The sequence below is a fragment of the Balaenoptera ricei genome, chromosome 4 (assembly GCF_028023285.1).
Source record: "Balaenoptera ricei isolate mBalRic1 chromosome 4, mBalRic1.hap2, whole genome shotgun sequence".
Taxonomy (NCBI): domain Eukaryota; kingdom Metazoa; phylum Chordata; class Mammalia; order Artiodactyla; family Balaenopteridae; genus Balaenoptera; species Balaenoptera ricei.
In genome coordinates this window covers 93,669,800-93,693,085 of record NC_082642.1, presented here as the reverse complement: position 1 = coordinate 93,693,085, position 23,286 = coordinate 93,669,800, and the positions used below count along the sequence as shown (strand labels likewise).

Below are 23,286 nucleotides of genomic sequence, written 5' to 3'. Positions count from 1 at the left end.
ATGCTGTGCTTTTATGTCCAGGAGTAGTAACATAATAAACTTATCTATCACTTTCCAAAGCACTTGTCATGTACCAGTAACTGTGTTAGTGCTCTGTTCATATCATTTTTTCACCCTTTCAACAACACTGAAAAGAGGGCATTATTATCCTAGTTTTAGAGGTGAGAAAACTGAAGTACTAGGACTCCCAGTAAGTGGGAAGAACAATTTACTTTCCATTTTACTGTGCTACCTCTTTCACACAGTGGTACATGTCACCAAGTCTCCAGTGACATGCCGTCTCAGTCCTGTCCCAGCTGCTTAGCTCCCCAATATGGAACACCCCTCACCTCAGAATCTGTCCAGATCCCATCCAGGCCTTCTATGCCAGGAAGCTTTCCTAGCTATACCCTGCCCATAGCCCACACCCCTCTGCATCTTTTGTTCTTATCTGGCCATTTATCATATGTGTTTGCATTTTCATACCAAGGGATTTTGTCTTCCTAACTGGACTTGGAACCCCTTGAAGGAAGGGCCCATCCCTTGCATCTCTCGGTCGCCCTTGGAATAGCCATGGTGGGGACTGATTGCCTCCCTTATTCCCCTTCCTGCTCTTCTCCTTTCCCATCCCCCCAGTCTCTACCTTGTCCTTTCCTAATTTGGTAAAATCAAGCCACATCAATGAGAAGGTGAAAAATAGGCCAGGCTGAACCCTTCTTCATCCCCTTCCCTGCAGTGCAGTTGTGGGTGGTTTGCTGGTGTTTGCCCTGTTGTTCCACAGTATTATGAGAAAGAAGGTTTCCATGCGGCCGTGCACTGGGCAGCAAAGTACCTGCAGTGCCCTTTAACCTTTGGTTCTTCTTGAGGGTTTCCAGACACCCCTCCCCTCCTTTCATATTTCCTCAAATCCCATTTCCTTTGTTTTACTTCCCAGCAAAACAAGAGTTTCACTCTCCATCCTTGTCTTCATTCAAGTATATGTCAAGATGTTCTCACTTGCCCACTCCTAACTTGTACATCTTTGGAGTTACTTCCCCCCTAATGAAACCTCCTAGAGCCAGTACAGTGGGACACATTCACCTGGTCTGTACACTTTGGTTCTTTTCTCTTTTCTCCTCCCCTCCCCTTTCCCCTCCTCTTCCTCCTCTTCTCCCTCCCTTCATTTCTCCCTTCCTCCTTCTGAGGTCATCATTCCTGATATTGCTTGGTTAGTATTATCAACCCACTCTGATAGGGTACACATCTCAGGCCTTGTAAGCTTCCTTTTGTAATTTTCCCAAAACTTGTAAGGGGTCTTCAGAGCAACTGGGCCTCGTAGCGAAAGGGTGAGATTTCCGTGTTGCTTTCATTTCCTCCCTGTCCATTAGATGAAAGTATTGGTTGTGTCCGCCTCGTGGAGCTACACTGCTAAACTGACACCTGCACTAGTACATGATTTTAGATTCAATTAGTTTTCCCATTCAGGTGGCTTTTTGTGACCCACGGTTATGAGCCAGCTCGGTGGTGATCCTGATACTCTCCTTCAGTGTCTCCTGGGGCCTCAATTCCTTCCCCTTGGGGCCTCATTCCATTTTCTTGGACGCTTTCAGAGTGAAACCCTAGGGAAAAAAGTCTTTCTGAGGACTGCCCTTTACTGTTTCTTTAGTGTTTCCAATGTATTAGGCATGGTGCTAAGCATTTTTATACCTTGTTTTGTTTAATCCTGTCAAAAACTTTAGTTAGGTATTATCCCAATATGATGGGGAAACTGAGGTTTAGGAGGTTAACTGACTTGCCTGAGGTCTTACGGCCAGTAAGTGGAACAGGCTAGATACAAACCTATGTCACATAATTCCAAAGCTCATAGTCAAAATTTAGTTTCTGGGAGCTTTCTTCCATCCTTCAAAAAATACAATGATTTTGCCAAAAGCTCTCACATACATCACTGTGACAGTATAAATGGGTACACCCTTTCTGGAGGGCAATTTGGCAATACATATTAAAAGCTTTAAAAATGTTCTTATCCTTTAATCTAACAATTTCCATGCCTGAACTTATGCTAAGGAAATAATCATTAGTATGTGTAAAGACTTAACCTTAAGGAAGTTCAGGGCAGCAATATTCATAATATGAAAAATTTGAAACAGGTTCCTTGTCCAACAGAAAGGAATTGGCTAAATTAAGTATGATACATAGAAACAGTGAAGTACCAAGCAGTCATTATAAATTATTTGGAAAAAAGAATATTTGGTGGCATAGGAATGTGTTCATGATGTAATAAATAACATACTATAGGATTTCAGATATGTAGCATATATAAAAACTGTGAAGAGTCGTGAGATAAAGGAGATAGAATTAAGACTGATTTTTATTTTCTTCTTGTATCCTTTTTCATATGTAATAATTACTTTTTAAATTGACATTGAGGGTTTTTTTAAATTTTGTATTTATTTATTTACTTTTTAATTGGAAAAATGGCTGCATGTTGTTTGAACATGCAGTCTTTGTTCACATTTACTAGTGCTCCCATTTTATATTTATAATTTCCCCCACAAACAAGCATTTCTCCAGACACTGAGTTTATCTTTGCAGTTTCTTTTTTTTTTTTTTTCTTAATGTAGGTTTTCATTCATTTTTTTCTCATTAGCCCAGTGTGCTTTGGTGTCCTGACCAGGTCGCCTCCCAATTGCCTGTGCCATTGACTCACACTGATCTCCTGCACTCATCACACTGCCACTCCTTCTTTCAGGCCTCAAGGCGTCTTTGCAAAGTGCCCTCATTCTTGCCTCAGCTTTTCTTTCTGCTCTCACCACTCTCATCATCTCTCTGCTGCTTGCTTCATCAACCCCTTTGTATTCCCCTTTTCTGTTTCTATCGGGCCCACCTGTCTGTCTCTTATCTATTTACAGTAAGTCCCCTACATACGAACCTTCAAGTTGCAAACTTTCAAAGATGTGAACGTGTGTTCCATCAACGTCAGGAGTGAGTGAAATTGCATCTTGCCCTCGGTCCCCTATTGCTGATGATCCTTCAGCTCTACCATCTCCCACCTCCTCTCCCTCCTCCAGTCAGTAACTCTTCTTGCTTGTTCACTCCATGCCAGCTCCTGTATGCCAGCTGTTGTACTGTACTACTGTACTTTTCAAGATACTGTACTGTAAGATTAAAAATGTTTTCTTTATGTTTTGTGTTTGCTTTTTATGTATTATTTGTGTGAAAAGTATTATAAACCTAGTACAGTACAGTATTATATAGCTGATCGTGTTAGTTGGGTACCTAGGCTAACTTTGTTGGAATTAACGAATACGCTCTCAGAACAGAACTCGTTCATGGATAGGGGACTTATTGTATATTCTCCATTTAGCTGGTAATCCTTGGTCTGATCATTTCAGCCTTTGATCTGGGCCTTCCCTGAAGCGTTGTTTCAGGTATTTTAAAACCAAGTTCCAAAAAAAAGAATAAATTCAATTCTTTAATTGAAAAAAAAAAGTTCCACCACACACTGTCCTGAGAAGGGTGTGGAGTTTTCTGACTCATGCCTTTTTCTTTAGGACCTAATCAGTTGTAGAAGGAACAGTTTAACCTCAGAAAATAAAATACTAAAACAAAACATTAATTAGCATTCCCTCTATAAGATATATATATATATATATATATATATATATATTATCCCTGACTAACCAAAAAAAGAATTCGTGACAGAGCATTAATTTCCACCTCTGGGAATGAATCCTAAGAAGATCTCTGGCAAGTATTAAAGAAGTATTTGAAACTAGCTTAATTGAAATGTTGTTTTATAATAGTAAAAAAATAAGAAATATCTTAAATGCCCAGCAGTAGATGATTGGCCATGTACATTTTGACTCATATATACTACTATAAAGTCATTGAATATGATTATTCTGTATTTATAGCAATAAATAAACTAGGTTGCAGACCGGAATGTATAAGAGGATCCCATTTCTGTAAAATTATACATGTACGTCTGTATAGAGTCAGCAAAAGGAAGTCTCTTGATGATGAACTTTTTGGATGATTTTTCATTTTCTGTTTCTTTTGATTTCTTCTTTATACTTTTCTACATTGCTTGCATATTTTACAGTTAGCAAATTTTGTTTTTAAACGAAGAAAAATCTTAGTTTTTTTTTAGTAAATTACATAAATAACTTCAATTTTTGATCGTTTATTTTATATTTTCCTACTGTTTACAATGAAAACATCAAACATCCTTTGCCTAGCTTCTTATTATGAAATCTGTCATTCATATCAGAGATCAGTTATATTACAGTTTAAAGAATAATAATAAAATGGATACCTGTGTACTTATAATTCAGCTTAAGAAAATTAATTCTTTGGAGCCCGTATGTGCCTCTAGTCAAGTCCTACTCCTTTTTCCAAAGAGGTAACCACTCCCAAATTTGTATTTCACATTCCCTTGCCTTATAGTTTTATGAGATACATATGTTCAGTTCATTATGCTACAACTTGGTGTTACTGTAATGCACATTGGTTCATATGCAATCAGTAAATAAGGGAATTGTGTCAATATACACAGGAGTCACATTGCTTATACAGTATTTTTACCCACATGTAAATGTGCATCACCAAGGAGCAGCAGCTGACACAGAGTGCACTGACACAGCTGAATGCAGCAAGCTGTGAATCTCTGTTCCAAAGCTCATCCACTCCAAGTTGTTCTCTTGGCTCACTTTGGCCTCATACCCTGTGTGGGAAGTGCCTGTTACACATGCCTTGATCATCAGACGTTTTGTCCTAAGGCAGCTTCCTCAACCTTTCTTAAACCTTCTCCTAAGAAGCTATCTTCCTCTTTTCTCATATTTGCAGTATTATTTATTTATTAAATGTTGTGTGTATGTTGTGATTATACTAATGTGTTTATTAGGGGTTTTATTGGTTTTATTAATATTCTGTTTATTAGGGTTTTTAATTGGTGTTATTAATATTCAGTTTACAAAGTGATATAGCATTTTTTTTCATTTTTTCCATAGGAAAACAGTCCATAATCTGTTACTTTTTTTTTTTTAACATCTTTATTGGAGTATAATTGCTTTTCAATGGTGTGTTAGTTTCTGCTTTATAACAAAATGAATCAGCTATACATATACATATATCCCCATATCTCTTCCCTCTTGCATCTCCCTCCCTCCCACCCTCCCTATCCCAACCCTCTAGGTGGTCACAAAGCACCGAGCTGATCTCCCTGTGCTATGCGGCTGCTTCCCACTAGCCATCGGTTTTACATTTGGTAGTGTATATATGTACATGCCACTCTCTCACTTTGTCCCAGCTTACCCTTCCCCCTCCCCGTGTCCTCAAGTCCATTCTCTAGTAGGTCTGCGTCTTTATTCCTGTCCTGCCCCTAGGTTCTTCATGACCTTTTTTTTTTTTTAGATTCCATATATATGTGTTAGCATATGGTATTTGTTTTTCTCTTTCTGACTTATTTCACTCTGTATGACAGAATCTAGGTCCATCCACCTCACTACAAATAACTCAATTTCGTTTCTTTTTATGGCTGAGTAATATTCCATTGTATGTATGTGCCACATCTTCTTTATCCATGCATCTGTCAATGGACACTTAGGTTGCTTCCATGTCCTGGCTATTGTAAATAGAGCTGCAATGAACATTGTGGTACTTGACTCTTTTTGACCTATGGTCTTCTCAGGGTATATGCCCAGTAGTGGGATTGCTGGGTCGTATGGTAGTTCTATTTTTAGTTTTTTAAGGAACCTCCATACTGTTCTCCATAGTGGCTGTATCAATTTACATTCCCACCAACAGTGCAAGAGGGCTCCCTTTTCTCCACACCCTCTCCAGCATTTATTGTTTGTAGATTTTTTGATGATGGCCATTCTGACTGGTGTGAGGTGATATCTCACTGTAGTTTTGATTTACATTTCTCTAATGATTAATGATGTTGAGCATTCTTTCATGTGTTTGTTGGCAATCTGTATATCTTCTTTGGAGAAATATTTATTTAGGTCTTCTACCCATTTTTGGATTGGGTTGGGTTTTTTTTGATATTGAACTGCATGAGCTGCTTGTAAATTTTGGAGAATAATCCTTTGTCAGTTGCTTCATTTGCAAATATTTTCTCCCATTCTGAGGGTTGTCTTTTTGTCTTGCTTATGGTTTCCTTTGCTGTGCAAAAGCTTTTAAGTCTGTTACTTTTAATGCATGGTTTTGTAGGATGAGAGAGGTTTTTTTTTTAAATACATATATTACCTTATATGAGAAACACCTATGTATCCCTAAACAATGCATTGTTTAATTTGCATTGTTTTGAATTTTGTACAAACGGAGTCATGTTCTTTGCATTCTTCTTCAATGTACATTTTTAAAAATATTTTATTTGTGAGAGTAATCCATGTTAATGACTATAGCTGTGGCTCATTCATTTTCACTGCTGTATAGAATTTCATTGTACAAGCGTTCTAAAATTTATATATTCTCCTGTCGACCAGCAACTAGTATTTGCAGTTTCCTGCTGTTGTTAAAAAAAAAAAATGTTGTTATAAATATTTTTGTACATGACTCCTTGGCATATGTGCAAAAATCTCTAGTGCATTCTACCTAGGGGAAGAAGGGCTGGGCTTAGAGTATGGACATCTTCATGTTTACTAGATAATGTGAAATGGATTTGCAAAGTGATTTTACGAATTCAAACTTCCATCATTAGCGTATTCAACTTCTCATTTATTCACATCATTTCCAAGAGTTGAGTTGTTGCCAAATTGTTGTGGTTTTAATTTGTTTACAAATGTGTATATGTTTCTTTCCTTGTCTACTCAGTTTCTTCCTCTGTGAAATGTCTGTTGATGTCTTTTGCCCATTGTTTTTCCATTGGGAGGTTTCTATTTGTCTTACAATAGGAATGCTATATATTCTGGATGCCACTCCTTTTTCAGTTATATTGTTACAACTATCCTCTTCCTTTTTGCAACTTATCTTTTCACTTAATAGGGTCTTTTTATGAATGGTAGTTCTTAGTTTAATATAGTTGAATTTATCATTTGTTCTTTTGTTGTTTGTGCTTTTTTTACTTGTTTAAGAAATCTTTCCATATTCGGGGTTATAAAGACGTTCTATATTTTCTCCTAAATTTTAAAAAATTTTGTCTATCACATTTAAACCTTCAAGCCATTTGCAGTTGATTTTTGTGTATGATCTGAGTACAGGTCCAATTCATTTCTTTCCCACATGGCTAACCAGTTGTCCCAATACTGTTATTGCATAGTCTGCCCTTTCTCCTACCAGTACAGATGCCATCTGTCAACTATCACAGTTCCATGTATGCATGAATCTGCTTCTGGGCTCTCTGTTCTGTAATATCTGTCTTCTCTGCCATTATCAACTGTTTTGATTATTCCAGCGTAGTATTGTTTTGGCAGCTGGTAGGGTGAGCCTTCCTTCCATGTTCTTCTTCAGGATTATTGACTATTCTCAGCCTGTTGCTCATCCATATAATTTTAGAAGAAGTTTGTCAAGTTGTGCACATGCAACACACACACCTGCTGTCAAGTACACACACGCACACACACACACACACACACCTGTTGAGATTTTTATTAGGATTGCAGTGAATTTATAAATCAGTTTGGGGAGAATGACATCATAACAATATTGAGTCTTACTATCCATGAACACAGTAGAGATCTCCATTTATTTCAGTTTTTTCAAAAAGTTTTTCAATAATGTTTGAAATTTTTCCGTACAGTTCTTACACATCTTTTAGTTCATTCTATTTTTGAGAAACTTACTTTTTTTCTATTATAAATAGTATCTGTTTACAAAGTATATATTTCTGTTGTTGATGATTAATAGAAATGCAGTTGACTTATATAGTATATGTCTGGTAACTTTGCTAATTTCTCTTATTTATTCTAATTATTTGAATGTAGATTCTAAGGTTATCATGTTGTCTATAATTAATGATAATTTTATTTTTTTTACTAAACCTTACACTTATGATATCTTTTCATTATGTTACCAAACTGGCTAAAACCTCTGGGAAAATGTTAAAGAGAAGTGGTGATAGGGCATCCTTGTCTTCTTCCTGATTTTGACGGGAAGACTTTTAACATTTTATCATTACATGTTGTTTTCAGCACCTGTAGCACCAAGTTTCTGTGTATTTTGGAGTACACTTTTCTCATACTTAATTGGAAAGAGCTCAACTCAAGATTAGCCTTGGAGAAAGGGGCACGATTGCTTGCCTTAGCCTAGATTATTTAGGCTAACGTAGTGGAGAAAGAGGATCCTCCGTGTGGTTCACCCTCAGTTACTAGAGTTTGACATTGGGGTGGGGGGGGAAACCCAGATAATATTCTCTGTACTTGCATTTTCCTCTGAAACCTTGAGGGCAGGATTTGAGTAGTTCTGAGTCCCCAGCCAAAACCACCTTATAATGCCGTGGGTGGGTATCAGAATTACACATTGTAGGGTCCCACCCCAGAGTTTATGACTTGAAAGGTCTAAGTTGGGGCCTGAGAATTTGCATTTCTAAGAAGTTCCCGGGTGATGTGGATGCTGCTGGTTCTGGAATTACACTTTGAAAAACACTGTCCTAATACTGTCTCTTTAAAACATCCCAACACTAGGCAGAACAGAGACAAGGAAACAAAATTATTAAAGTACCTGAAAAGGAAGGAGGAAAACTCAAGAGTGTGACAGCAGCTACCATGAGTAGCACCCCTAGAGGATGACAGACGGCTACCTCCAAACATGGGAGAATGGAAGGAGAGGGAAATGCAGGAGGAAATGGGAGATTTGGGGCAATGAACAATGGAAGGAACTCATGGGAAAGTATGAAGGGAGACCATGAATAAGAAAATATATCAGGTAGGGGTGATCATTCAATTTGCATCCCACAAAGAACACTGAGGGGAACGATAAGAGACCTGTGTAACTTTGGGAAGGAGAAGTAACAGGATGACCATTTAAGCCATGGTTCCTTGTAAAGATCTGTTCCACATAGAGACAGGCCTCTGCCTAGTGAGACAATAAGTGCTGTATAAAACAGAAACCCAAGTCCCAGGAAATGACAGACTTAATGCAAATTTCCTGTTAAGCAGATAAACTGGATTTATTCTTTTTTTTTTTTGATTTTTAGAATTTTACTTATTTTTTTATACGGCAGGTTCTTCTTAGTTATCCATTTTATACATATTAGTGTATATATGTCAATCCCAATCTCCCAATTCATCACACAATGAATTGGATTTATTCTTTTTTTTTTTTTAATTTTATTTATTTATTTATTTTTGGCTGTGTTGGGTCTTTGTTTCTGTGCGAGGGTTTCCTCTAGTTGCGGCAAGCGGGGGCCACTCTTCATCGCAGTGCGCGGGCCTCTTACTATCGCAGCCTCTCTTGTTGGGAGCACAGGCTCCAGACGCGCAGGCTCAGTAGTTGTGGCTCACGGGCCCAGTTGCTCCGTGGCATTTGGGATCTTCCCAGACCAGGGCTCGAACCTGTGTCCCCTGCATTGGCAGGCAGACTCTCAACCACTGCGCCACCAGGGAAGCCCTGGATTTATTTTTAAAGTGGAAAAGAAAAGGGGAAGTACTATAAGCAAACAAGGCTTAAAGTCACGTTCATCACTTGAGGAGCTGCAATTCCTGCCAGAGTCGCTTTGACTTGGGCTCAGGGCCTGCGAGGGGGCAGGAGTGGGACAGGGAGAGTCACTCGAAGAAGAGGAGGTTGGGGCTTTGCCCTGCTGGAGGGAAGGCAATACCAGAGGTGCCAGAGAGAGCCAAAGGCTAACTCTACACAGAGAACTGGAATCATATGGTGCTTTCGAATCTAGGTTTTTACTCATCAACAGTGTGAATAAGCAACTGATAAAAATAAGAAGGGCATGAGTTCTCCACTCCCCTTGCATACTTGCTGCCAGCCACCTCCCTGTCAAGGACTAGCTGGCTCTCTGGGGCACCATGTCTTAAAGCTGCCTCTGGCTTTGATAGTGTACAACATGTCAGAGCTGGAAAGATCTGAAGAGGTGATCCTCACTGGTCCAGCAGGGCCCAGACAGCAGGAGTGACTTGCCAAAAGTCAACCAGAGTAACTGCATTCATTCATTTATTTTATTTTACAAATTTGTCATTAGGACTGCTTGATTCAATTTATTGACATATTAAAACATAAAAATCAGTATCCCCATATTTACTGTATAAAATCTGAAAAGCTTGCCTTGGATTTATGTGGTATCTTGCCTCTGGGTAAACTCAAGTAGCTTCATAGGTATAAGTGCATAGAAACCACTGAGAATTATATTCCTAGGAAGGGTTTTGGTGTTTTTTGTTTTTAATGTTTTCAGCTTAATTTTAATGATAAAACTCAGCTTCTCAGACTGATACATCAGATCCCACTGGCTCACTGGGGCCCAGATTCTTCTTGCTATGATCACAGAGTGAACGGCAGTGAGGCCTTATGCCCAACGTCCAAAGAGAAACTGAAATAGTACCTATGTGTTAAAAGGGAATATTTCATACCTTTTATATTTTTAAGACATTAAGGAAAAAAATGCAAGCATTTTAAAAAAGCTATCAAAAAAGCCTTCTTAAACTACATGTTTTTCAATTATTTAAAAGCTATGCCTTAAAAAATATTTTTAATCACTTTCCTTTTAAAAAAAAAAAAAAGATTTATTTATTTATTTATATGGCTGCGCTGGGTCTTTGTTGCGGCACACGGGATATTCGTTGCAGCATGCGGGATCTTTTAGTAGTGGCATGTGGAATCTTTTTTTTTTTTTTTAATTGTGGCATTCAGGATCTTTAGTTGCGGTGTGCGGGACCTTTAGTTGTGGCATGTGAACTCTTAGTTGCGGCATGTGGGATCTAGTTCCCTGACCAGGGATCGAACCCAGGCTCCCTGCATTGGGAGCTCAGAGTCTTAGCCACTGGACCACCAGGGAAGTCCCTAAATCATTCTCCTCTAATGTTATTTGAACTGTCAAAATAAATATTATGATTTTTAAATTAAGAATATTAAATCTACTTTTGCAAAGCACCACTTCTGTCATCCCCACTAACAAACAACAACAAAACCCATTGCTTTAACCTGCAGCTCTCTGTGGCCCCTAGTGTTTCCTAGAGGCCCAGAGCCTGGTGGCCGCTGATTGACAGGCCCACAGAAGGGCTGTGCTGCCCCTGTGGGCAGCATCACTGCTGGGGCTCATACGAGGCCCGAACTGGGAGCTCCTAGGAAGGGTTTTGATCCCAAATTGGCTGCAAACAATTTTTAAGCAAGTTGCTTCATTGTTCTGTGATTCACTGAATCTTGTAAGACTAGAGGTAAAGGCACTTTAAGTTCCAAGAAAGAAAAGTGCAGGGACTTCCCTGGCTGTCCAGTGGTTAAGATCTCACCTTCCAATGCAGGGGGTGCGGGTTCTATCCCTGGTCAGGGAGCTAATATCCCACATGCCTCGGGGCCAAAAAACCAAAACATAAAACAGAAGCAGTATTGTAACAAATTCAATAAAGACTTTAAAAAATGGTCCCCATCAAAAAATCTTAAAAAAAAAAAAAGAAAAGTGTAATATAAATTCAAGATTATTCTTAGAACTGCAGGTTCCTCTAGTTGGACCTACACGTCTCATGTCCACACTTACCCTGGTGCGATGTCCTCTCTGCTTCCCTTACACCTGACCATCTAGCCTTTTTCTGAAAATGTTTTCACTTTCACTTTGGGAGGCATTATTTCCATTGTTGACTAGCCCTACTTGTTGTAATGGGAAATTTTTCTTGTGCTGTGTTGGAAGCCTAGTGCATTGCTGTACAATTCTGAGGTTAGAAAATTCTTCCTCACATCACACCAAAATCTATCGCCGTGGAATTTCTGCCTGTCTGTCCAGCCCTATTCTCCGTACCCACCTAGAAAAATATCTGAGACTTCTTTTAGCATCTCGAGGATCCAAACCATGTCCCAACTAAGAGTTCTTTTCTCCAGGCAGACTCTCAGGGTTAGTTCCCACAATTGTTTCCTCCCCATGGCTTCATTTCCAAGCTTTCACTGTCCTGCTCGCCTTCTCTGAACATAGGCCAGCTTGTCTGGGTCCCCTTCTCTGAGACGGAAGTACACATACTTGGACACCATACTGCATATGAAGTCTAGGCCAAGGCTGAGATTGATAGGGCTCTTGGTCCCCCTGGTCCTTGCTAACACTACATTGCTTTTAGTAATCACCTGACCCTGGGGCTCATATATTGTCTTTATGAGGCATCATAGACTCTTTTGTCTTTTTTTCTAACTATTTACAAATAGTTACTAAGCCAGTTTCATAAACACCTATCTGAATTACTGAAATCACTTATTCCCTATCTGCCATTTTGACGACCATAGCAAGGAAAGGTCAAGGATAATCTAGGATGACTTGCTCAGGGTGGCCCCTGACTATTTCACCTGTAGTTTCTAAGAGGTGCAAGACCTCCACTTGAAGTTGTCTTTCTCATTTCTCCCATGTGGTTGTTCCTCTTGACCAGATTCCGCCTGTTGTCCAGGACCTACATCAGTGCATTGTCTGCCCACATTTAGCTCCTCAACACTTGATCCTGTGTCATCCCCTCTTCTGGAAAACTCCATGGTGACTTTTAGAAGTGCCTGCATTTTTGCATTTTTGTTGTTTTGTATACTATTTCCTTATCCCTTTGTCCCTCTGGTCTCTGTGCCAGAGTCTGTCATTTGCTCTTTTAGGTTTGTTGATTCTACTTTATGACTCTGTTCTTTTTTTCTACCTACAATATCCGTTTGAAGATTCTTTAATGGAGAATATCCATTTTACCCATTAAAGTCTTTATTTTGTTCTGTCTTCTAAAAAAAAGAGAAAAAAAGGAAACAAAACTTCCTTCTGAACCTCTCTAAAATATGCCATAGTAGCTTTATGGGAGGGGAGTGGTGAACAAGCAGTTTCACAGCTGGAAGAAAACCCAGTTCTCCAGTTTCTCATTTGTGTGTCTCAGACAAGAGCATGGAGACACAACCTTATTCTCTCTTAGTTCAGAATGTTTATAAACCTCCAGGAGACAGTGGGGTAGGTGGGAGGTGGGGGTGCTGGGCTGGGCACATCAGGAGCATCTAATGCCACATCTGAGTCTCAGCTCTAGCCCAACCGGCAGAGGTGTACCACTGTTCAAGTAAGCTCTGTTGTCGTTCACTTTGTACTTGGACTGTATAGGAATGCTTTATGGTCTAGACTCTAATGGCTAAAGTTTAGCCAAATAAAATTTTTCTTGGCTGCTAAGGAGTCCTTGGAATGAAAATGACCAAAAAAAAGACCATTTGCCCTAACGGGACACGTGGCAACAAGGCAATAAGGCCAATTCCTTATTTGAAAGTGCCCATAGCACAGTGTTTTTTCATTGACTGGACTGAGGGTCACACAAAAGCCCATGATAAATGACTTGCTTTTCTTCAGAGTCATTTATTAACCTCAGGAGTGTGGAATGCATCACCAAGAGACTAATCTGTGTCACTGAAAGGACATAAACCAGAGTTTTCTGGACCTGTAAGGGGGAGGGTAGGAGAAAGGAGGAAGTAGGTTTATCCTTGCCTTTGCTACTTTCTCAGATATGGATGCTGCACCATCTAACAAATGGATAAAGAGCCTTGCCTGCACATATGAGTAAGGTGGGCCATATTATGATTACCTCTGCCTCCAGGTGGGAACAAAGGGCACAACTGGACAGTTGGACTATGAATGAAGCATAAAATAACTTATTAATTTATTTTCCACCAACACACTGGTGTGTGCACAGCCAAACGAGTGTGGTCTTCTTTTAAGAAAAGCCTTTTGAAAGGCTTTCCACTTATTCCGTGGTGCTTCCGTTGCTCAAAAGATTGTTGGGGAACTGGGTAAAGGAAAACATACACATGCACACAAATGACAGCCATCTACATCTACAACTCAGAATTAGATACTCTTAATATTTGGGCATATTTGCTTCCAACATTTTTGTTTATTTAAGAAATCTCTTTCTATTGTTTCTCATTAAAATGAAACATGGTTTATTATAGCAATTTCAAGTAATGTAGAAAAGAACAAATATTAGAAGATTTTTTATAAACACCTGAAAGTTCATCATTAATATTTGGTGAACATTATTACAGGCATTTCTCTGTATTTCCCATTCTTTTGAATATCTTCAGTTTTGGCAAAGTTTCCACCTTTGAAGGAGGATTTGATTTTCAGAAATAGGTCCAAGTTGCCAGGAGCCAGCTAAGTCTGGTGAAGGTAATGATTAAGCTAAGTAACAAGATTTTGTTGCCAAGTCAGGTGTAATTGATTTTCTTGAACAGCTCAGAAATTGGTTCTAAGAGGGGCACTCATAACAGAAGTGTTCTGAGCATCAACAAGAGCTGCTCTCTGAGGGGCTGTCTCTGAAGGACATGTGCCTGGGGTGGCAGAAACCTAGGGAACCATAAACTCTGGAACCGAGCCAGGCTTGTGCCCTAACTTGAGGGCTGTGGCTTCGATCGGGTCTTTACCCTCGCAGAGCTTCTGTTTGCTCATATTTAATGGGATGTTCATAATGTCCACTTTTCATGAGCTGTTATGAGAATCAAATTAGGTCATGGACATGAAAGCTCTTTTGCAAACTGTCAAGCCCTATGCAAATGTAAGGCACTATTATTTACGTATGTTTGTCAAATTAATCTTGTTTCTTCGTAGGTGCACCTCCTACAAACACAGTCACTCCCACTTATGCTTTGATGATGGCCACATCATCAAAGCATAAGTGGGCAGGACCATTCTCTTCCCTTTTGCTCTCCTCGGGCTGTAGGTTTATTAGCCCTTCGAGGCTGCTTTGCCCTTGACCATATGATCATTTTACCTGATTTTTCCAATACCCAAGCATGGGCAAGGGAAATCAGAGAAGGCCAGTGGGACACAGTTTGACTCATCACCACTGGCATTTCTAGCTTTCAGCAGCCTGGGGTGGGGGGCAGGTGTGAATGATCTCAGTTTGGGTGTCTATCTTGGAATTTTAAAAGGATCTGATCAATTTACTATTTACCTGAAAGTTCTTTTGACATTTGAAACTCATCAAATCATCTTTCACAGAACAAGGGAATCTGAGTTCCCATGATGCATTTAAAAAGGGAAGAAAGATTTAAAACTACAGTTATCTCATCTAGAAAAATGGGAGCAAAACTGTACCATCCTAATAGGTGGTTGGGTGGGCTAAATTTCAGGTACTAGTACAGTCTGGCACATAAAGAGTGCTCAATAAATGTTAGCTATTATCTTTGATGTTATTATTAACACGAAGATTGGAATCTATTGACTCTGTAAGTTAGAAAGATGTCAGTGTATATGTTGTCAGTGACTTTTTTTTTTTTTTAAATATTTGTCTCACAAATGACTTTTATTTATTTATTTATTGGCTGTGTTGGGTCTTCGTTTCTGCGCGAGGGCTTTCTCTAGTTGCGGCGAGCGGGGGCCACTCTTCATCGCGGTGCGCGGGCCTCTCACTGTCACGGCCTCTCTTGTTGCTGAGCACAGGCTCCAGACGCGCAGGCTCAGTAGTTGTGGCTCACGGGCCTAGTTGCTCCGCGGCATGTGGGTTCTTCCCAGACCAGGGCTCGAACCCGTGTCCCCTGCACTGGCAGGCAGATTCTCAACCACTGCGCCACCAGGGAAGCCCCTGTCATTGACTTCTGACGCATGAAAGAGTACCTCAGCAATAATGAGCTACTACTACTCATACATAATTTATAGATATAATTTCACCATTTGGAATGTCTGCTTTTTAATTTTTATTCATCATATATTTATTGAGTGTTTACTACATCTAAGTCATTGTGTGTCCACTGGAGATACAACAGAGAACCAAACAGCCCTCATCCCCGTGAAGCTTACTGTATAGTGAAGGAGACAAGCAGTAAACAATTACGGAAATGAATATTCTATTAGAACTTAAGTGCAATGATGGGAAAGTATAATTCTATGATGTCATGTAGCTGAGTAGACCCAATCTTGTGTGGATGAATGGGGAATGGGTAGGGAAGATTCAGGGGAGTTTTCCTTAAGTACATGACAGGTGTGCTGAGATCCAAATAATGAGCAAGACAAATGTAGCAAAGAGTGAGGAGAAGCAGATTCCCTGTGGAAGGAATGACACATGCAAAGGCCCAGAGACTGGAAAGAACAGGACATAGTCACATCTTGGAGTAGTGAGAATGATGGGTGTGGAGCAGAAAATGAGGTTGGGGGCAGGCGGTGACCGAAAAAGGCAGGGCTTTGTAGACCATGATAACAATTGTGGTCTTGACCCTCACAGCAAAGGAAGCCATTGAAGTGACTTCAGCAAGAACATGAAATGACCAAATTCCTGTATTCAAAGATCACTCCCACTGCAAAAAGAAGCATGGATTGGAGGGGAGGGGAGCCCAAGTGAACGCACGGAGACAGTGTGAGAGGCCATCACAGCATGCCACGTGAGGGCTGATGGTAGCTTGACCTAGGTGATAGTGGTGAAGCGGGAAAGAAGTGGGAAGAATCAAGCGTTATTTAAGAAGCAAAAGTCTATAGGATCTCCTGATGAATTGGATGGTAGGAAAGGGGAGGGTGAATAGTCTGTTCATTCAGCAAATATTTATTGCACCCGTATTAAATTCCAACATATGCTAAGTACTGAAAATTCAGCTATGAACAAGACAGGCAGGTCCCTGCCCTCAAGGGGTTACAATCTAGGTTTGGAGCTTAGAGAGTTGATAATAAGTAAGTAAACAGATAAACAATTACGTGCTTGCCTTTGCAAATTATAATTCCGTGTTACAGAGTGTGTGACTACAGATAAGTGCTACGAATTTAAAATATACAGGAATGTCAGAGACTAGGTGAGGGCAACTTTTGATATATTAGTCAGGAAAGACATTTGAGGTCAGACCTGAAGGATGAGAAGGAGGCAGACAGAAGAAGAGCATTTCAGGTAGAGGTAACAGCAAGGCCAAAGAGCTTGGTGTGTTCCAGGAACAGGTAAGGGTCTAGAATGGCTGAATATAATGAGCAAAGGGAGAATTGTACAAAATGGAGTTGGAGAGGCAGATCATTTAGATTTAGATCATTTAGGAGAGGCAGATCAGTCGGTATTTAAAAGATTACTCTAATTGCTATGTGAAAAATGGGGATGGGGTGGGGTGGGGAATGGATTATTTAGAAGGAAGCGTGAGAGGAAGGAGACCAGTTAGGAACCTGTCATTCAGGAGATAGAAGATGATGGCGTGGACTAGGTGGGGTGTCGGTGAATCAGGGAGAGGTAGACAGATATGAGGTGGATAGTTGTATTTCGTAGATAAATCTAACTGGCTTCACTTAAGATCCAAATGGCCCCTAAAGCAGTGGTGACATGATTCATTTGCAGATTTGCAGAGGTTGACAGCCTGGTGTAACCTACCTATAGAAACAATATAGGGCTCATTTCCTGAGTCCAGGCAAGGATGGGGCTGCAATAGTCCAAGCTCCAGAAGAACAGGTTGTTGGCATTAGGGAGACCCAGCCTGGATCAGGGATCAGAGACTCAAACCTGGCACCAGGGTAACTGGGATCAGAGTTCACCAAGACTGGGGTCGCCAAAGTCACAGCAGCCCAGAGTGAAGGGGAAATCTGTTGAGCTAGGTCTCAACAGGAAGAGCTGCCTTCCTGGCACCAGAAGTGGGAACTGGTTCAAAACCTGGGTCAGGGCTGGGCCAACCATGGAGGTTAGAGTGGCAAAGCTGCCAGTTAAAGGTTAGAAGGATGGAGACATGCCGCCTATCACACCAGTTTGATGAGACATTTGGAGGATGAGTCAGACATTTGAGATCTATTGTAGAATAGCAAATAGTGTAATCTCAATGTTCTTTATTTCTTTGTGATTTAGACAGGAGGAGTCCCTGCCTCTCAGTCTTGGTTTGATCTAGAGCATAAGGCCTTTTGGTACCCTTGCTGGGAACATAATTGGCTTCATGATTCCATTCTGTTTCTCTGCCATTTCAACAGCATTTTGCACATAAGGTAAAATATTCAGAATTCTGTGACAAGTTTCATTCCAGTGCTCCCATGCTGGTATACCTGCATGCACATAGGTGTATACACACGTTATGTCAACCATGATGAACACATGTGGCAGCTGGGGTGTGAGTAATGGCTACACTAAGGTGCATTAACCTGCAGGGTAACAAGCATCGCCATGCTCTGAGTTACATACGAAGTTAAAGATAAGCAAAACTAATCTCAAGTAATAGAAATCAGAACAGTAGTTGGGGGTGTAATTGACTAGGAGGGGGAATGAGGGAGTCTTCCGGGGTGCTGGGAATGCTCTATGTCTTGATCTGATTGGCGGTTACATGGATGTTATACATTTGTAAAAATTCATCAAGTTGTACTTTTATGATTTGTGAACTTTGTTGTATGTTAGTTTTACTTCAGTAAAAATGCTTTTATAAAAGAGAGAAAGAAAAGTGACACCTGATTCCAAGGCAGATGACAAATAAGGATGGTCCATTCTGGTGTCAATCACAAGGAGCAGCAATTTACCTCCTCCCAGAGCTTGCCTGCATCTGACCACTCCTTCCTGTTCTTCTCCCAATCTCAATCCCAGCCAATGCTAAATACCAAACAACACGCAGAAAGTTTGGCAACTTATGACAGTAAGCCAGAAGCCAGTGACGTGTCAGATAGTACTGATTATTTCCAACTAATCCAGTGTGACATAGACTGAAAATTTCTAGAGAAACACAGAACAGCATCCCTGTTCATCATCATCAGGGAATCACAGTTAACCACAAACCAATTAAATAAATCATAGAAATCAAGGACTTACAGCACTTTGAACTTGAGATCCAGGGAAGAGAAAAAATAAGAAGAAGAAAATTAACAAAATGACATTATTTTGTCTTAACTTTCAACTTTATTTACTATGTCCTTTTCTTGGAGATTATACGATGGACATTAGACTCTGTATAAATCCTGCAGTAAAGAGACATGTTTACTTTTATTTGACACTGTGTTTCCATATATATTTGACCAAGAACACTTTGCCAAATTCCACCTTAAGGCTATCATTCATTTTCTTTTCCCCTTACTGCCTTCCTTGGAGAATCATCACTCCTCACCATTTGGTGTTAAAGTCTTTCTTGTCCCAGCCCCCGCCCCAGCCCCAGCCTCTCCCTGCCCATAGCAGATCTTCACCTGGATGGTCCACAATGGGGTAGAGTAAGGATCTACAGAGGTTTGGAGGAAGCTCTGAATTTATTAATCTTTCATTCAACAGATATTAAGAATGAACCTAATTGGTATGGAAGAGGCTCTAATTCTGCAGTTTTTATTAAGCCATTCAAACTCAAATCTTTTATTAAAGATGTAGACTCTTTACTGATCTATTACAGCTAGAAAGACTGTAACAATAAAAACAACAACAAAAATCTCCAGTACACCAGTGAAGTCTTCTGGGAACAATCCACCCTAGGTTTAAATTCTTTCTCCATCATTTATTACAGTGTGACTTGGCCACATTGCTTCACATCTCTGAGTGTCACAAAATTCATCCTGTGAGTGGAGAAAACATCTGTGGAGATCGTTGGGAGGGTTTAATGAACAGCTATGGCAGATACCTTTTACCTTTTACTCACCTCTCTCTTATTTGTCTATTAGCTCTCATCTTCTCCTACTTCCTTTGAGATCCCATTAAGCTAGCACATTCTCCACACAAGATACCTGCATCCACATCTATCAAGCCTCTTCCTCCTGACCCAGGCACATCAACTAAGAATTCTACCAGAAAAGGAGAACTGCCGGCCCCTTTCTTTCAGGTTTGAGGTGGGATTGGTCTTCTTCTGGGATAGCCTCTAAAAGACAACAGCATTATTTCAGAGTAGATTCTACAAAGTGAGATAATGGGGACTGGACGAGGCCCTTAGGAGTGTCCATTCCCAGCTGGGAGTAAAGACAATTCACTTTGTCTTGACCCTTCATTTTCTCATTTGCTGAGTATTTCCCAGGGTCCCCTCCAGCTCTGATAGCCTAGGTGCAGAGAGTGTGTGCGTAAAGTGCCTGGCAGCTTGCCCACACGACTTGCCGATGAGAGATTCAGGAAGCAGGGAGGATGTCTTTCTAAAGGCATCTAAATGACCCTGTGGCCATGTCAGTATGGCTACGTTAAAGTAACATGTCCTTCCTGAAATGTTATACCTATGAGGGACACCAGCAATCTGGAGAAGGAGTGGCTTAGAATGGCCCAGTGGAAGAACATTGAATCAGGAATGTGAAATCTGGTTCCAGCTGAGGCTTTGTCAGTTACCAGTTATGTAATGTTGGGCAAGTAAGTTGCTTAATCCCCGTGAACCTCAAGTAATTTTGTTTTTGCTGTTGTTTGTTTTCAGCATCATGGGACTAACACTAGTAATCTCTTCCCTGTTTAGTTCACAGGGATGTTAATACTCCTCCATCTTTTCTTCCTTTGTCTATTCATATTTTCAGAACAGATTAGTTTCACTGTACATTCTGTTCTGTAAATTTGTTTTTTAAATTTATCTAACAGCATATCATAAGTATTGTCCCATGTCTTTAGGTAGTTTTACCGTGTGTTTTTTAGGACTGCACAGTCTTCTGTTGTGAGACGGTACCATCTTTGCATGCCCGTCCTCACTTGTTGGGCATGGAATGCCATTATTTGCTGTTATGAATAGTGTTGCCAGATGCAGAGAAAAGGAAGGAATCTGAGCTCCTCAGATTGAGGTCACACATCTTGTGCTCTACTTACACAGACCCATCTGTCTCTGGCTGGAATCAAGACCCTGAAAACCCGAGGGACTGAAGGGCTGGTAACTTTGAAGAGGGGAAGGGTCTGAGTAGAACACAGCCAGAGCTGTGTCTGTTTATTGAGGAATAACACTTTTACGTGTGCTAAAACAACACTGTGAGGCAAAGGTTATCCCCTAAGAACAGAACCACCACTGTGCCACGCCCTCCTATGCCTCCTGTCCCCACCTTCCATCCCCCAACATCCCACTCCTTTCAAATACATCCCTCAGATACTCGCTGATTTATCTTTTCCGCCATTCTCAACCGCATATTTAGCATTTTATTATGAATGACTTAACCCTCAGATCCTTAGGGTCACCACAGTTGATTTACACAGCCCTGCCTGTGTGCAATCACGTCCCTACAAGATAGACAAACTCCTTGAGCTTAAATTTTAGTGATCCCACAACACTATAAAGATACTCTATACTAAGTGTATATTTTATGGTTAACAGTCTTAAGTTTTAAATGTACACTTTTAAGTCTGCTAAACACTTTTTACCAGCCTCCATACTTTTCCCTCCCGCTCCACCCTTCCCTCAAAATCAGGACACACACTAGAAGCAAAATTTTTAACTTTCTTACTGGATTGTGTGTATGGATTTTATTTGTATTTCTATTAAGATGAGTTTCCTTATTTAATAACAGCTGGAGCAGTGGCAGGGTCTGTGGGAGTCTCTGCTCTTCTCTGCCACTAAGCAGTCCATGACTGAAGTGAGGGAGTGAGTCAGAAGACCTCTAATATCCTTTCCAAATTTAAAATTCTGTATCATTTGGACATAATATGTAAATGTTCCAGTGGGATGGATCTTTCTGTCGACAAAAACAAATTAGCCAATAGTCAATCTAAGAAAGAAATAGAAAATTTTATTCAAGCCAAACTGAGGATTATAACCTGGGAGTCAGTCTCTCAGATAGCTCTGAGAACTGTTCTGAAGAAGTAAGCGGAGAGGTCAGAATATATGTGATTTTGATGAAGAGGGTATGTGCAACCAAGCATATGTCTTGGTAGAAGGTTGCTGCTGGTCATGAGGACCAGACATCTTAGTTAACGGTTTTAGTGCTTTTCTAAGTATGGGAAGATGCAAGAATCCAGGTTCATAAAAAATTTCTCCCGAAAATATCTATCTGAGGGCCAGTTCTGTCAGTTTTCCCGGGGCAGAGTCCCTTTTCCTGATCTTTTTTTTTTTTTTTTTTTAAACATCTTTATTGGAGTATAATTGCTTTACAATGTTGTGTTAGTTTCTGCTGTATAACAAAGAGAATCAGCTATACATATATATCCCCATATGCCCTCCCTCTTGCGTCTCCCTCCCACCCTCCCTATCCTACCCCTCTAGGTGGTCACAAAGCACTGAGCTGATCTCCCTGTGCTATTGCTCTGAGTTCCTTTTAGGATGTACTGTAGGTCAGTGACTGCAGTGGCAAATGACTTGATTCATATAGAACAAGAGGTCAGGCAACATTATTTTATAATCCCTTCCCTTTCAGTCTTAATTTTGACCAAGATTTGGGAGGCATTTCACGACCAGTTTGTTCCAGGGCACTAGGAATGCTCATTCCCAGGTCAGGTGAGGACAGCACACTCAATGTGCTGTCATTGGACTAGGCCCTGTTAACAGTGCCCAAAAGCCTCTGGATTGCCTGTCTTACTAGTCTCTTATGGTCCAGGAAATGCTTCCCTCTTATTGCTTCTTCCCGTATCTGGAGTTACACTGTTAAAATCATTGATCTTATAGGACTATATATTTGGTCAATTGTTTCAAGTCACCTAGTTGTTAATTTTATCGGAGGCTCAGTCACACATTTGGTAATGCAAGAAACAGTAATCTTATAAAATAGGCAGAATACAAGTAATACAGCTAGTAACATTAATAAGGTCATAAATAAGTATTTAAGCTAAGAACTTCCATTAGGTGCGGCCCAGTATCTTCCCAGGTCAGCTGACCAGTCTGCACCAATTAATATCTTTAAGGAAATAATACGTTGGCATTTGTACATAACGTTCACCAGAGATGTCTGCACATGCAAGTCATTGTGACCTTACATTGTGACCTGTAAGGTCATGCTTACGGGATTGAGAAAGGAATGTTACCTTCTGGGGAGCTACAGGGCTGGCACCAGAAGAAGAAAACTTAACTTTTATAGCTGAGCAGGTATTTCTGCCATTGGGGAGGTCTAGTTAAGGCATAATGCACAATAGAGAGGAGGGGGGAGGCCAAAATGGGCAGAGAAAATTTTTATGTTTAAATTTTTCTTGTCATGCCTTAACATATGAATTATTTCATCATTTCCATTGTTTTATTTTCTTTTGTAAAAAGTTTGTACACTAAAAAATTTTCGAAAATCTTCCATTCCTTACCTAAGTAAGCTCTATGGAGTGAGAGACATTCACATCCTACTCCTAGCACTGCTAGAGGCTGGCCATGTGACCTTGGCAAGCTGCTTCCCCTCTCTGAGCCTCAGTTTACCCTTTTGTAAATGGGAGATTTAAGCTAAAAGTATTCCGAGATGCCTTCTGG

The 23,286-nt window shown here is 40.3% G+C and overlaps 1 protein-coding gene across 6 annotated transcripts in view; it reads left to right on the top strand.

Annotated features, from left to right (window-relative positions):
- Positions 1 to 23,286, top strand: part of CASR (calcium sensing receptor) — a 78,893-nt gene that overhangs the window by 10,622 nt on the left and 44,985 nt on the right. The window lies entirely within an intron of this gene.